General features: G+C 48.0%; 1 protein-coding gene across 8 annotated transcripts in view; it reads right to left on the minus strand.

The window, feature by feature from the left end:
* Positions 1-14,436, minus strand: part of CRTC2 (CREB regulated transcription coactivator 2) — a 1,479,582-nt gene that overhangs the window by 1,307,041 nt on the left and 158,105 nt on the right. The gene's annotated exons all lie outside the window — the stretch shown is intronic.

The following is a 14,436-nucleotide window of genomic DNA, read 5'->3' on the forward strand; positions in this document are numbered from 1 at the left end:
GGGCTTTTGGTCTAAGCTCCCCCTATCCATGATGGGCAGAGCATCAATTATCAAAATGATCGTCCTCACCAGATTTCTCTATGGGTTTCAAAATGTCTATTACTATATCAATGCCCCCTTCTTCCGCTTGCTTGAGACATTATTCCGGGAATTCTTATGGGGGGAAGAGCAGGCACAAGATGGCACTATCCACGCTGGCCCTTCCATACACACGGGGTGGAATTCAACTCCCAAACCTAGAGAAATACTACTTGGCGGCCCAACTTAGCTTCGTGGCTAAAAGGTTAGTAGACGAAATCACGTCCGAAACTACACTACAACACATGATTTCCCCAGTAAGACTAAAAACTTGTCTGGGCACCCAAACATCTCCTGAACAGAGTACCTTTTTTAGCAACCCTGGGAAGGAAAATATGGCACAGGTCCAAGACACTCTTGCACTTAGAACATTCATATTCCCCGGAAATTCCAATGATCTCAGACCTATGCAAAACCAACGCCTATCTGACGAACATTAGACTCTGGGAAAGAAAGGGAGTTTACACTTGGGGAGATGTATACACAGAGGGAACTTTTCGGGAATTCGCCTCACTGCAGGCTGAAGATAGCATACCCAGCAGCCAATTCTTATAGTACCAGAAATCCGTAGGGCGGCACAGGTTAAATGGGAAACCTGGCCTGAGGAACCCAAAGTAAAACCCCTTTATGACACTACTATATAACCTTGGGGAGGGCTGGAGACCAGTGTCCCAAATATACGGCCACCTAAGTGACATTCCTAACCCTTGCAGCGCCGAATTAAAATCCAGGTGGGAAGACGACCTTGGGCTAGTAATGACCGATAAGGAGTGGGATAGGGAACTCACTTTTCCCAAAGAAGTGTCCAGGAATTCTAGGTTTCGCTTAATTCAACTGAATGTACTATACCGCTCGTATCTAACGCCATACAGGATGGCAAAGTTTACCAAACAAACTCAACCTAACTGCACTTGGTGCAATGCCGACAAGGCAGATCTTTTACATACGCTATGGGAATGTGCAAAGGTGCAACGCCTCTAGGCTCAGGTAGAACGGGCCAACAAGAGGGCAAGCATGTCCCGGTATGAATGGTCCCCCAGGAATGCCTTTTGGGAACTTATCGTAGACTAGCCAAATCCAAACGCACAATGAAGCTTATGGACATTGCGTGTGTGCTGGCCAAGAGGACCATTGCAATGGGCTGGAAACGATCTAACGACCCACAATACAATACATGGTACAGAGCTAGAGCGCTGGGTGGGTGCCGAAACCAAAGCTTGGGAGGACAGCGTTGCCAGATCTACTGATTCAAGTGTGGCGCTAGATGCATCGAAGTAGCTAGTGTGGAGTACGTTTCATCCCTCTGATAAGCCCCCATGAGCACATTCGCTTGAATGTTACTGGAACTCATCACCCGCAATGACACCTGCGGTGGAACACACCCGGGGTCTAGGTTGGGGCCCCCCCCCCCCGCCTCTCAAGCACTCCCCTACACTGGAACTGCTCACACCAGACTATGTAATCAAACACACGGAGACAGTTAATGTTCTTTTTCTTTGTAAGTTATTTTTTTTGTTATACAGTATTTGCAACCTTAAAAGCAGTGGAATGCTAATTAAGACATGTTGGAGATGTAATCATGAAGAAATGCCAATAAAGAAATTTAAAAATAAATCAACAGCAAACCTTGCAGAGCTGGCAGTCACCAAAGGATCCTTGATATGAGGCCTAGGGGGACAAGGCTCAAAGCAAGCAGAGCATCAGCCCTAGCAGTCAGAACGATACAGTATATATGAAAAAACACACAATGCAACACATCGCTGAATGGGGTAATCTAAGGAAATTATGAACATGTTTCTGTCCCAATCATGAATGCAAAGTAAATTTTCTCACTCATGGGCTCTAATGCTTTATTACCCATTTGCTAGCTAATAATTAACTTGTACAACACCATTACTTACATCTGGTGGTTTAATGTCTCCATTTGTGAATCTAGGTCAAGCATAGAACAAGTTACTTTCTTACCTGGTAACGTTCTTTCGATGGGATGGTCCGACGACGTATTCCATATCTATGACATGTAATCACCACAGCTGTGCTGCTTCGGAAACTTTTTTCGGCGTCTGCGTCCTGCGTCGATGACGTCGATGCGCCGTCGTCGAGCACCTCCTCCGACGTCATCCGATGTGATAAGTAGGACGCTCGTAGCCTCAGTTGTAGTTTTTTCCCCCAGAACGTGTGACATTAGTCAACTGCCAGTCGGACACAAAGCCTTGCGGAACGTAAGCTGCAATCTCAAAAGAAATCTTGCAGCGGGGAAGGCAGGGCGGGAGCGATATGGAATACGTCGTCGGACCATCCCATCGAAAGAACGTTACCAGGTAAGAAAGTAACTTGTTCTTCGAGGGGATTGGGTCCTCCGACGTATTCCATATCTATGACAGACTCCCAAAGCAGTACCAGAGCAAGGAGGAGGGAAAGAATTTAGAATCAAAATTTAGAATAGCCAATCAAATAGCAGAGCAAAGGACCGCCTTGCCAAAGTCCAGATCCTGTCCTCGGATGGAATCGAGGGAATAGTGACGTACAAATGTATCTACAGAAGCCCAGGTGGCTGCATCACAGATGTTGCGACTAGGAACACCCCTCTGCAGGGCAGTAGATGCAGCCATACCCCTGGTAGAATGGGCCCGCAAGCCAGCCGGTGGGTCCTTACCCGCCAAGCGGTAACACTCCGAGATGGCCAAAATAATCCAGCGAGACAGTCTGTTTCGTCACAGCTTGCCCCAAACGCTTTCCAGCGTAACCAATAAAGAGTCGATCGTCCACTCTGACCCGGGACATGCGTGAAACATAAAAGCTTAAAGATCTCCTAGGATCAAGCCTATGGAGCCTCTCCTCTTCCTTACCAGGATGCGGAGGAGGATAGAATGCCGAAAGAACAACCTTCTGGGCCAAATGAAATTCCGTCACTACCTTCGGAAGAAAAGAAGGACCAACTCTAAGGACAACCCTGTCCTTGTGAAATACAGTGAAGGGTGGCTTAACTGAAAGTGCCTGTAACTCACTCACTCTGCGAGCGGAAGTAGCCGCAACTAAAAAAATAGTTTTCAGAGTTAATAGCGTCAAAGGGCAACAATGTAAAGGCTCAAATGGAGCACCCATAAGAAACTTAAGAACAAGGTTTAAATCCCAACCGGGCACCAGGAAAGGTGACGGAGGGAACACATTAGTGAGCCCTTTCAGAAACTGTGAAATTAAAGGGATTTTAAAGTAAGAACACTCTTCAGACGAGCGCTTAAAGATGGACAGCGCCGCCAGGTAACCTTTAATGGTACCCACTTGCAAGCCCCTGTGGGCCAAAGAAAGTAAAAAGGACAGAACCATGGGGATGTCACATGCAAAAGGATCCACATTCTGAACTCTACACCAGTCGCAGAACTTACGCCAACGGTACAGAGACTTTGTTGCTGGCCTTCGGGCCGAAAGCAACACCTCCATCACGTCTTCAGGGAGGTCCCAATCCTTATACCTCAACCTTTCAGAAGCCAAGCGTGAAGGTTGAGGGATCTGACCTCTGGATGGAGAACCTGACCCCCCTCCCGTGAGAGCAGATCGTCTCGGTAGGGAAGACGATGCGGAGGGCAGATGGACAAGTCGAGAAGGTCCGGGTACCACGTCCTCCGAGCCCACGCCGGAGCAATGAGGATCATCCGGGAACCGAACTTCCGTAACCTCCGCAGCACTTGCGGGATGACGGGGACTGGAGGAAACGCGTACAGCAACGGGAATGACCACTCCACCATGAACGCGTCTCCTAAGGCTCCTATTGGAGGAAATTCCCGTGAGCAAAACCTTTCGCACTTCCGGTTGACAGTGGAGGCGAAGAGATCCACTTGAGGGGTCCCCCAAAGGCCGAAGATCTCCAGGAGAATCTCCTGAGCCAACTCCCACTCGTGAGAGATTGCGCTCTGCCTGCTCAGAGCGTCCGCCGTCACGTTTTCGTCTCAGGCCAGATGAACTGCCGAGATCGAAACTTCCTGCTGGATGGCCCAGAACTCGAGCTGCATCGCCTCCCTGCACAGAGGAAGTGACCCTGCCCCCCCTTTTTGTTGAGGTAGTGCATGGCCACTGTGTTGTCCGTCAGGATCAGGACACTTTCCTCGTACAGTCGGCAGAAAGCCTTCAGGGCTAGCCTGACGGCCCTCAGCTCCAACAGATTGATATGGAGTCTGGACTCCGACGGAGACCAACGACCGCTGACTGTCAGCCCGCTGGCATGAGCTCCCCATCCCGTGAGGGATGCATCCGTCACGATCGTCACCTCCGGCCAGGGAAGCCAAAATGGAGCCCCCTTCATCAAGTTGCCTTCGACGGCCCACCACAGAAGGTCCCGGGCGACCCAGGGCGGCACCTGAACCGGGTCCGACATCCTGCCGGACTGCGACCATTGCGTCTTGAGTGCCCACTGCAAAGATCTCATCCGCAGGCGAGCCTCTGGCACCAGAAGAATGCAGGATGCCATGAGGCCGAGCAACCTCAAGAACTCGAACGCTGGGAGCGTCTGGGCATGCTGAAACTTGTGCACCATCTGCTGAATGTGAAGAGCCCACACCTGGGGAGGAAAACACTGCCCCAGGGAAGTGTCGAGCAGGGCTCCGATGTACTGGAGCTGCTGTGTTGGCATCAAATGGGACTTCTTTAAATTGAGGGAGAAGCCCAGCCTGTGAAGGGAGTGGCAGGTGACGGACAGATAATCCAGGACTTGCTCGGGAGAGCTCCCCCTGATCAACCAATCGTCCAGGTAGGAGTAGACGTGAATCCCCCCCTTGCCTGAGATGCGCTGCCACCGCCACCATGAGCTTGGTGAAAACCCTCGGGGCGGAGGTCAATCCGAACGGCAGGACCCGAAACTGAAAGTGCGAGTCGCCAACCGCGAACCTCAGGTACTTCTTGTGCTTGGGATGGATCGGCACATGGAAGTAAGCATCCTTGAGGTCGAGTGACACCAACCAGTCCTGAAGCTGAAGGGCCTGGAGGACTTGAGAGTAACCATCTTGAACTTGTCCTTCCTGAGGAGTTTGTTCAAACCGCGTAAGTCCATGATGGGTCTCAATCCCCCGTCTTTCTTCGAAATCAAAAAATAAGGGGAATACCATCCCTAGTTCCTCTCCGCTACAGGCACCAGTTCTATGGCGCCTTTCTCCAGCAGGGCTTAAATTTCCTGCGCAAGGAGCAGATCAGGACTCTGCAAAGAGAGGTTCCCCGGTGGATTGTTATGAGGCCTGTGCCGAAAGGGAAGACAGTAGCCGTGGGTTATGATCTCCAGAACCCACACATCTGAAGTAATGGCACGCCACTCTACAAGATGCTGCGCCAGCCTTCCCCCAACCGGCGAACCATGGAGCATGGCCTCATGACTGAATGGTAGCGGCTGCGGCGTTACCTGAGGGCAAAGAGGCAACTGCCCGAGCGGCCTTGGCACCACGGGTACCCTGTCGTCCACGTCCTGATGGCCTCTTTGACTGCCAGCTCCTCTCGCTTTACTGAAGGACGAGTAATAGCGAAAGGAACCACCCCTCCATTGCTGTCCCCTAGGACGAAAAGGCGGAGGTTAGCGAACTGCAGCGCCCAACGACTTCGCTGCAGCTTTTGAGGTCTGCAACCTATCAAGGCTCTCGTCAGCCTTGCTGCCAAAAAGGTGCTCACTGTCAGAGGGCATGTTGTGGAGCCGGGACTGCACATCAGGAGCAAACCCCGACTTCCGCAACCACGCAAACCTGCGTATCACGGTGCTCGCCGCCATGGACCTGCTGACGCATTCAGCCAAGTCCAAACCTGACTTAACGGACTCACACATAGCATCCTTACCATCCTGGACCATAGCAAGGAAACCATCCCGTTCGTCCCCTTCGGGAATATGTTCTGCCGCTAACGCAACACAGTTCCACAGTGTGCGTGAAACGAGACAAGGCACAAATGGAGTTGGCCGCCTGAAGCGCCATACCACCAGAAGAAAACACTTTCTTCGCCCAGCCATCAAAACGTTTGTCGTCCCTATCAGGAGGGATGGTAGGGTACGACGCCTGCTTTGCCAGGGCCGTGGCCGCCTGCACCACCAAACTCTCCGGAGTGGGGTGCCTGGTCAAGTAGCAGGGGTCGCTACTGGCTGGACGGTATTTTCGCGACAAGGCCCTGCCCACCGCCGGGAGACTCTCCGGAGCAGTCCAAGCCGCCGCCACCCTTCTCTGTAAAGCCATATGGAACGGCAGTACCGGGTCAGTTGGGGGACCAACATCAAGGATGTCCGTGAGATCATCCTGCACAAACTCCCCTGGGGGAGCAGACCATCCCAAGTACTCAGAAACCCTAGCCATAAGGCGCCGGTACGAGGAATCGGCATGAGAGCCAGGCTCAGGCCTACAAAACTCCACCTCCGGAGAGGTGTCCAGTCCACTGGCATCATGCAGTGACTGCCTCAAATCGTCAAACTGACTATGGCCAGAGACAATTTCATCTGGAACCTGACTAGGAACCAGGCCATCAGAATCCTCATCCGCCTCTGAAATATATTCGAGGTGGTGAAAAGAAGGCACCCGAGAGTGCTTGCTCTTAACCAGAGCCTTCCTAGGGGGTTCCCCCGTGCCACGGGGCACCTCCGACACGAAAGGCGTCGAGCGAATCGGCGCCGGCGTCGAGAGAACAGGCATCGGCGCAGAGAGGATCGGCGTCGACGTCAGATGCAGCGCCGCCAGCATCGGCGGCGTCGACACAGCCCTCGAAGCCGGAACTCCGAGCGTGTCCTTCGACGACCTGAGCGTTGACGGCTTCGCCGACTTCCTCGGAGCCGGAGCCTCGAGAAAGCCTGTCGACCCCCTCGACGCCTCAGACGTCGATGTCTTCCTCGAAGACCTCACAGGTGCACACGGTCTCGAACGTGTCGAGGACCGGGACCTGGAACAGGTACGTCGAGAACGAGTCTCCTTGTCCGAACGGGACCTCTCCCGTGACTCGTGCCGACCACTCTTGCTAGCAGTGTCTCTCGACCTCTCATGACGGACCCCACTCGGGGGCGCGGACGGCTTAGTACCCTGCGACTCGAGAATCGTCAGCATTTTCTTCCCAAAGGAAGCCCATTCCTCCGGCGTCGCACGGCTGGTGGGGTAAGCGACGTGCCGGGCAGAGTCCTCCGAAGAGGACCTGGAAGATGACCGGTGTCGGCGCTTCCGAGAATGCCTGGAAGAGGCTGAGGAGTGGCGAGACCGACTCCTAGAAGGAGACCCACGAGACTTCCGACGATGACGCAGAGAGTCACCCCTCGAATCATCCGTCGAAAGCCCCGCAGACTTCGACTTCCGGGGCTTGGACACCCGACCTACCGACAACTTCTTCTTACGTTCGCGTAAGGCTTTGGACGTGAGCGACTGGCAGTCGATACAGTCATCCGTGTCGTGGGCCTCCCCGAGGCACCAGAGGCAGGCGTCGTGCGAGTCAGTCACCGACATCTTGGACCCACACTCCCCGAAGCCCGGACGCGGGGTCGAAGACGAAGTAGAAGACATCTTCACACGAAGGATTTTCACAAAAACCAACAGGTTCGAAGAACCAAGAAGAACAGAACTCTAAAGAGTCGAGGCGTTTAACCGAGATTCACGAAGCAACACGTTCACGGAAAAAATGGAACTGAGGCTACGGGCGTCGTACGTCCTACTTATCACATCGGATGACGTCATCGACGCAGGACGCAGACAAAAGTTTCCGAAGCAGCTGTGGTGATTACATGTCATAGATATGGAATACGTCGGAGGACCCAATCCCCTCGAATATGTGATTACTTAAAAGAAGCAGCAGTTCTTTCAGCGTGTCGCAGGGAAAACAAGAACACACTCAGTGGGCTTATTCTGTTGGCCTAGCTTGCCGACGCACATTTCAAACTGTGAAGCGACAAATCAGGTGACTGACTGACAACCGTGTGCTAAGAATAGGTCTTGTGCACATTATGTTCACTGTGCTCCTTTTTATGGCAACCATGTGTCATTTATTGGACCATTTTTCTCTACGCATTCTGAACAAATAAATCTTTCACTGCCAAAACAGCGCTGTGCCGGTATCTCATTCTTGGTGCTTGTGTCAACGAGCGGGCATTATGAATGTATTATTTCCCACACATTCCTATTTCGACATGCCTTTAATGGGATATCCAGTGAATATTGTCAATACTGTATTTTACATGACATCCTATAACGCACCATGCCATCACAATGCAAACTGTTAATGTGTGTCAACTGAATTGCGTAGCACCGATTGAATTTCATTTGGGAAACAATCCTACTGGACATAAAATTGCACTGGTTTGGCATCCTGAATCATCCATTAAGGAAACAAATCACTTGCTGCCTTATTTTGCGTTTATATATGTGTAGCACCCGTCAAAAGCATAGCTTCCAATTCAACAAATGAGGTTTTCTGTTACTTCTCTTCAGACCTCTAAACCAAGAGTCTTAACAGAAACTATGCATGGCTCAATCCTCCAGCTCTATGTTTAGGAAACAGAAGGTAACTATAATAAAAGGCTTGTTGTACGGACCTGTCTTATGGAGTCTGTAAGATAGGTTGCAGGTCGTTACGTTGGACTATTTATTTAGTAGGATCAGGCCAATATAACTGGATAGGCCCCTGTCCAGCACAATCAGCCTCTTGGGAATAGTTGTCTGTGCTAAAACAAACGCTTTGTTCACGATCCGGTCTGGCTCTGTTCGCGTTCGTCACTCCCTTGTATTCCATAACCTAAGACAGAGGTCTGCAACCTTTGGTTCTCCAGTTGTTTTGGACTAAAACTCCCATCAACCCTTCTCAGAATAGTCAACGGTGAGAGATCATGGGAGTTGTAGTTTGGCTCCAAGATAAGGTTCGTACCAGTCCTTTTTACAAATGAAAATCTTGTAAATACAACAGCTTCATTATTTTCCTGTGTACATTTACACACAAGTTTAGAACAGAGGGCAGTACAAAGGTCAGGTTAGTTGACTATCTAGATGGATGTAATTTCAAGCCATGGAGAAAAGCTTCTGAAACAGAATTAATTTCTCTGAAGCCTTTCATAAAAAGAAACTGCACACCAATAAAAAGCAATGGTTTTTCTTCCATTCAGCTTCTGTTGTGTTATGTGTAGATGCTAATGTAGCATACTGTGCATATTTATTTTCCTAGCATTTTAGGATTGTTTAATTAATAAGATAGAAAACTAAGTTGCAATTGAGAATTCATCTTTTGTAACAAATTATGCTTTGTGAAAGCAAACCAGTATTGCACAATTGTATTTTTCAGAGTTCCTGTGCTGTGTGCATAATCATGCAGAGGCAGATCATTTTTACACTTATAATTTAATTTACAATCTAATTATAAAAACAGTGTGTAAAATGATGAATATGCACGGTCTAGTTTACATACATTCAATCTTGCAGTCAATGGGGTACATTAATGTAAATGGTCAGTGGCAGCAGAGTCTTTGCTCAAGGGTGAGTGATTGTCATTACACCAATCACAGGTGTTATGGCCTCTCAAATCATCAAGACTACAATTAAAACATCAAAAACCTGACGATCTCCAGGAAGTGCAAGTGCTGTTCAAAAAGAAACAAATGAAAGTTACATTTGTAATTGAAACAGAAACTCAGCAAAACCTGTCCCTGTGATAATCCAGATTGTAGCGCTTCATACATGATCGTCCAACATCTAGGCACTGTGATTATTATACCTCAGTCGATACGGACTTTACTGAACTCTGAAGGATGTTAGCCAATAAGATAGCTCAGCCGGTTGAGTGCTTGTTGCCGTGATCTGAAGGTTGCAGGTTTTAATTTCGGCAAGGCCAACTCAGCCTTTCATCCTTTCGAGGTCAATAAAGGAGTACCAACTTCAGATTGGTGATAATTGTGATAAATATGTTTCATGTGCATCGCTTTGCCAAAAGCGCTATATAAATAACCTTGTGACCATGAGATTAGGTATAGAATTTAGCATGGAGTCCTTGCCCCTCTGAACTGTTGTATCATAACATTGATATACCATTAGGTATTAGCAGCTCCAGGAAATGAGGACTTTCATTAAACATCAGACAATTCTGCTATCAAACCTCAAAACACACAATACAATTCAGGTTTGCTTTACTATGTAATGGACTAGGTTTTTGTGTTTAAAACATTTAAATATATAAAGGAGAGATCAAATGGCCAGACCTTAGAGAAATAATGAAAGGTTTATTCTGTCACAATGCAGAAAACTGCTGCATGGTAATGATTTCCATACAGTTGGATGTCACATACATTTTGCTGTCTTGTAAACGAGAAAAGTCATTTTTACTCTCTTGAAATCACATTTACTCTCAAAGTTTAAAACTAGGGCGTAAAATACTCACACCTCAAAATCTTATCTGGAGCGCAGGTTGTAGTCCATAACATCTGGAGAGCCATAGGTTGCAGACCCCTGGCCTAGGATATAGGTTGCATCTATATGGGGCCTGGGAGCTGGGACCTGAGACGGCTGCATCTTCTGGGTGCCAATATTAAAACCCTGTCCTGACAAGGAAGTGTAAGTTTGCTGTATTTCTAAACAGTATTAAGTGACAATTTCATACATTGATACTGGAATGAGGCAAGAACCAAGATGCAGCAACGGAAACTCCAAGTAAATGATATATATAAGCAAAGTGGGTTACAATGAGTCCCCAACCCCCTCTGTGCCTCTCAGTAAAGCTAACTGTGACGCACGAAAAATTAGCATATTACCCGATTTCAAAATGTTGGTGCACACATTTCGAAACAGGATAATTTGCCAATGTTAAGTGCGTTCGTGAAGGGCACAACGAGAGAGGGTCAGTTCACGGAGTGAACTAGAGACAGAGTCGAAGCAGACTTCGATGAGGGCCTCGAGGGAGACAGGGGAATAGTCTTCCAACAGCGGCTGGGAGCATAATCATTAGTTTGTTGATGTGTCCTACAGATCGATGAGCTCAACGGCTCGGCTGGCCTGCTTCTGCCCCACTGACCAGGCCCTAGCTCCTCTGCATCTGCCACTGCTCGCACGCAGCACCGCTCAGGAACACCCACCCACTCATACCTGGCAAACAGCCAATGAAAGTAACAATTTGTGTATGTATGCGGGGCTTGGCTTCAGACACTACGCAGTTTGCGCATTAAATAAAATGGGAGGAGCCATACTTCTGATGCCCCGCTAGCATCCTTTCAGAACACGTTACGCTATCTGACCGGACCCCTTTGGGCTCTGTGCTGCATACAGAGAGAAAACTGTGTGGCATGGGATGAGCACCTGCATGCCAGGCCCACCCAGGTCACATTTATTTGAATAAACATTGGCTGCAACATGTACAGAAAAAAAAAAAACTCAGAGACGCAGACTTCGTACAATGCACACAAGCAGCCACCACTGGTAAAAATAAAAAAGGCCAATATTTTTGGGATGTGTGAAGAATTCGAAGATGTCGACCCTTCTCCTCTAGGGGGAGACCTTTCCAATGGGGCCAGGATGGTGGAACCACAGTACAATAGAACCGCTGGGGGTGGTGCACCGAGGAAGCATCACATGGGAAGGTTGGGGAAGACTGTTCTCAGGGAACACTATTCCCCTGCCTTAACACATCCAACCCCTTGTCAAATACCAAATCCTCCCCCCATATCTGGGTGGCGCAAATGTGCAACATTATATGCAATAGTGTAATTTGCTTCAGTAGTTCTCACTACATTACAGGCAACCCTAGGTCCGACGAAAGTTTTTTCATCAGACACTTTTTGCAAATGTGTTCTGTTGCCAGGCCAGTCACTTCAATGTACTTGACAAACCAAAAATACAAGACCGGTGACAAAATATTTACCAGTGCTTTTTGCAAAACGGTGCATGTCACTATAGGCATCCTTCATATTTGGTGCAATGCTGCCAAGCGTGCACACTGAAACTTGCATTTGCCAGTTTCAGCAAAGTGTGTTTGCAGTAAAAGTAAAATAAGTTTCCAACATCCCCATACTCGCCAGCAAGGTCGAGTATCCTGCAAATGGTGCTCGCCCATCAAAAAAACGACTTGTCAATGCTAGTAGGCTTGTAGATTTTGCAAGCCCTGCAAGAGAATACCAAGTATCTTGCATCCGAGTTAAAAGTGAGTACTGTGAAGATCAGTGAGAGTTCGAGGATTACTCGGGAGAAGCAGAGTGAGCAGTCTAGCTTCTCACAAGATGTCATTTGCCCGAATGATAACAGCAAGCCAGCGCAGGAGCTCAAAACGAACTCAGCTGGGAGACCGCGAAAGAATAATCCGAGGAGGAGGAACTGTGGGAGTCATGCACCAGACAGGCAGAGAAAAGCCATAAGGGGAGGCCGGAACGTGGTCCAAGCTGGAAGGACTATACAGGCTACTGCCAAGACGTACTTCTGGGCATCCCAGGCTGCAACGAACCGCCAGTGAGGAAGGACGTGCTGCCGGACAGAGAAGTGCCTGCAGAACCGCTGCAGACCCTGCCATTCACCCGGAGGCTGCCAGAACCTCGACGAACAACGCAGAGGCTGGAGAAACGCTGATACCTACCGAGATGCAGGAAACAGGTTCGCAGATTTTCCAGGAGGCGTTGGAGGTCCAGAGAAACAAGGGGGTAAATACAAACATTGAAAAAGGAGAATATGCAAACCTGAAGGGATATTGCATGTCTGGGACCCGCACCCATATGGAATAAGATGGTCTGGCAACCCGAGAATAACTAAGAAAGCAGAATCATATGTTTGGCCGGAGAGTGAACCAAACGTGTATATGATAAATTGCAAGTCTGGGACCCGCACCCATATAAAAGGCAAGTGCCTAATATGAGGACGAATAAGAGGGTCCGGGACCCACATGAAAGAGACAGTCAATGAGAGGATATTAGCTTGGCAGGAGAGTGAACCAAGCTATATTGCGAGTCTGGGACCACACCCATGTGAGCTTGAAAGAGTCATGCACCCCGGAATTGGTAAAAAGGAATCCTACATTTGATGATGAACTGCATCACGTTGATAAAATATAAGTCCAAGAAACATCACTGAGAATTGTCCCGTGACATTTGCCTAAGGGGCTCACAAACCAAAAAGGACGGAAACTAAGAAGTCTAGGCGAAATGAGCATAACCCTAGCATGGAAAAATCTTGCATTTATGAACAATATTTATTTCATCACTTTTTATTACCATAGAGACTTGGAACTTTTCTGTTGGCTGAAAACACAAAGAACACTTGTTAGTTTAAGAAGAGATCCTCCTTGCAGAGATGCTTTAGGTTATTAGTGTTGGGAACTGACGCAGGTTTTTGGTCACAAGAGTGACGGATATTTTAGTTTCGGACTTCATGACAATTTCACTTGTTTTCTTTGAGGCAGGGAAACAAAAAATTACCTTCATGGTGATTCAGGTTCTCGTATTCCAGGCACTCCCTCCTTCACAACTGGTTTGGCCTGCCTGCGAATGCAGGCGTTCCCAACCAGTTGGGCAGGAGGGAGAGCCAGGACAAAAGAGAACCCTCTTACCTTTAGGGATAGAGAGGCATTTTTCCAACCTTAATAAATGTTTATAGCCAAAAACATGCCACCATTGTGTCCGAGCCTTACTTCTACACAGATTCTACAAAAAAGTGCTCTGGTTCCATCCAAAGGACGGAATATCCCACAAGTATGGAGGAAAGGGGACGGGACGTAGGAGTATGGTACATGTTCAGATGTTCAATCCCTGCCAAGTGGCCCAATGTCATATGCAACACATTCAGCCAGTCTTCACTTTTTAGATAACAGCAACTGCATTTTGAGTCATCCAGTTTTGGGTTTACCATTCTGAACATGGGTCTACATGTCTGACATTTTAAGTACCGTTGGATAAATTGCTTGGAGTAAATAAAGTATTAAAACATATCATGGGCACAGTTGGCAGTTATGGCACGATGGCCATCTTCAAAATAATGTGATATGTGATCTACGTGAAACAGATTTCACTTTAAAGAATGCTATATAGTCTTTATAACGACAATTTTAATTGAAATATGTAACAAATTATTAACAACGAATTACACATACAAAGAATAATTTGAATAACACATTTTTCAATAAAGAATGCAATAGAAGAATGCACATATAGATAAATTGATTTTTATAAAAATGTATATAATAGAATACAAATTACAATTTATAACAGTTAATTATTAATTAGAATAGGTTTAATAAATCAAATTCATTAACTTCATTAACTTCCAGTGCTACGCAGACGACAACTCTTTCAGGCTGCCCTCGGCCACCTCCTCCACCTCTCTCATCACGGATTGCCTAACTGCCATCCAAGATTGGTGTGCCGCCAACTATCTTTGTTTTAATGCCAGCAAGACAGATCCTCCTCAT

The sequence above is a fragment of the Ambystoma mexicanum genome, chromosome 1p, assembly GCF_040938575.1.
Source record: "Ambystoma mexicanum isolate Mex_15411 chromosome 1p, UKY_AmexF1_1, whole genome shotgun sequence".
Lineage (NCBI taxonomy): Eukaryota > Metazoa > Chordata > Amphibia > Caudata > Ambystomatidae > Ambystoma > Ambystoma mexicanum.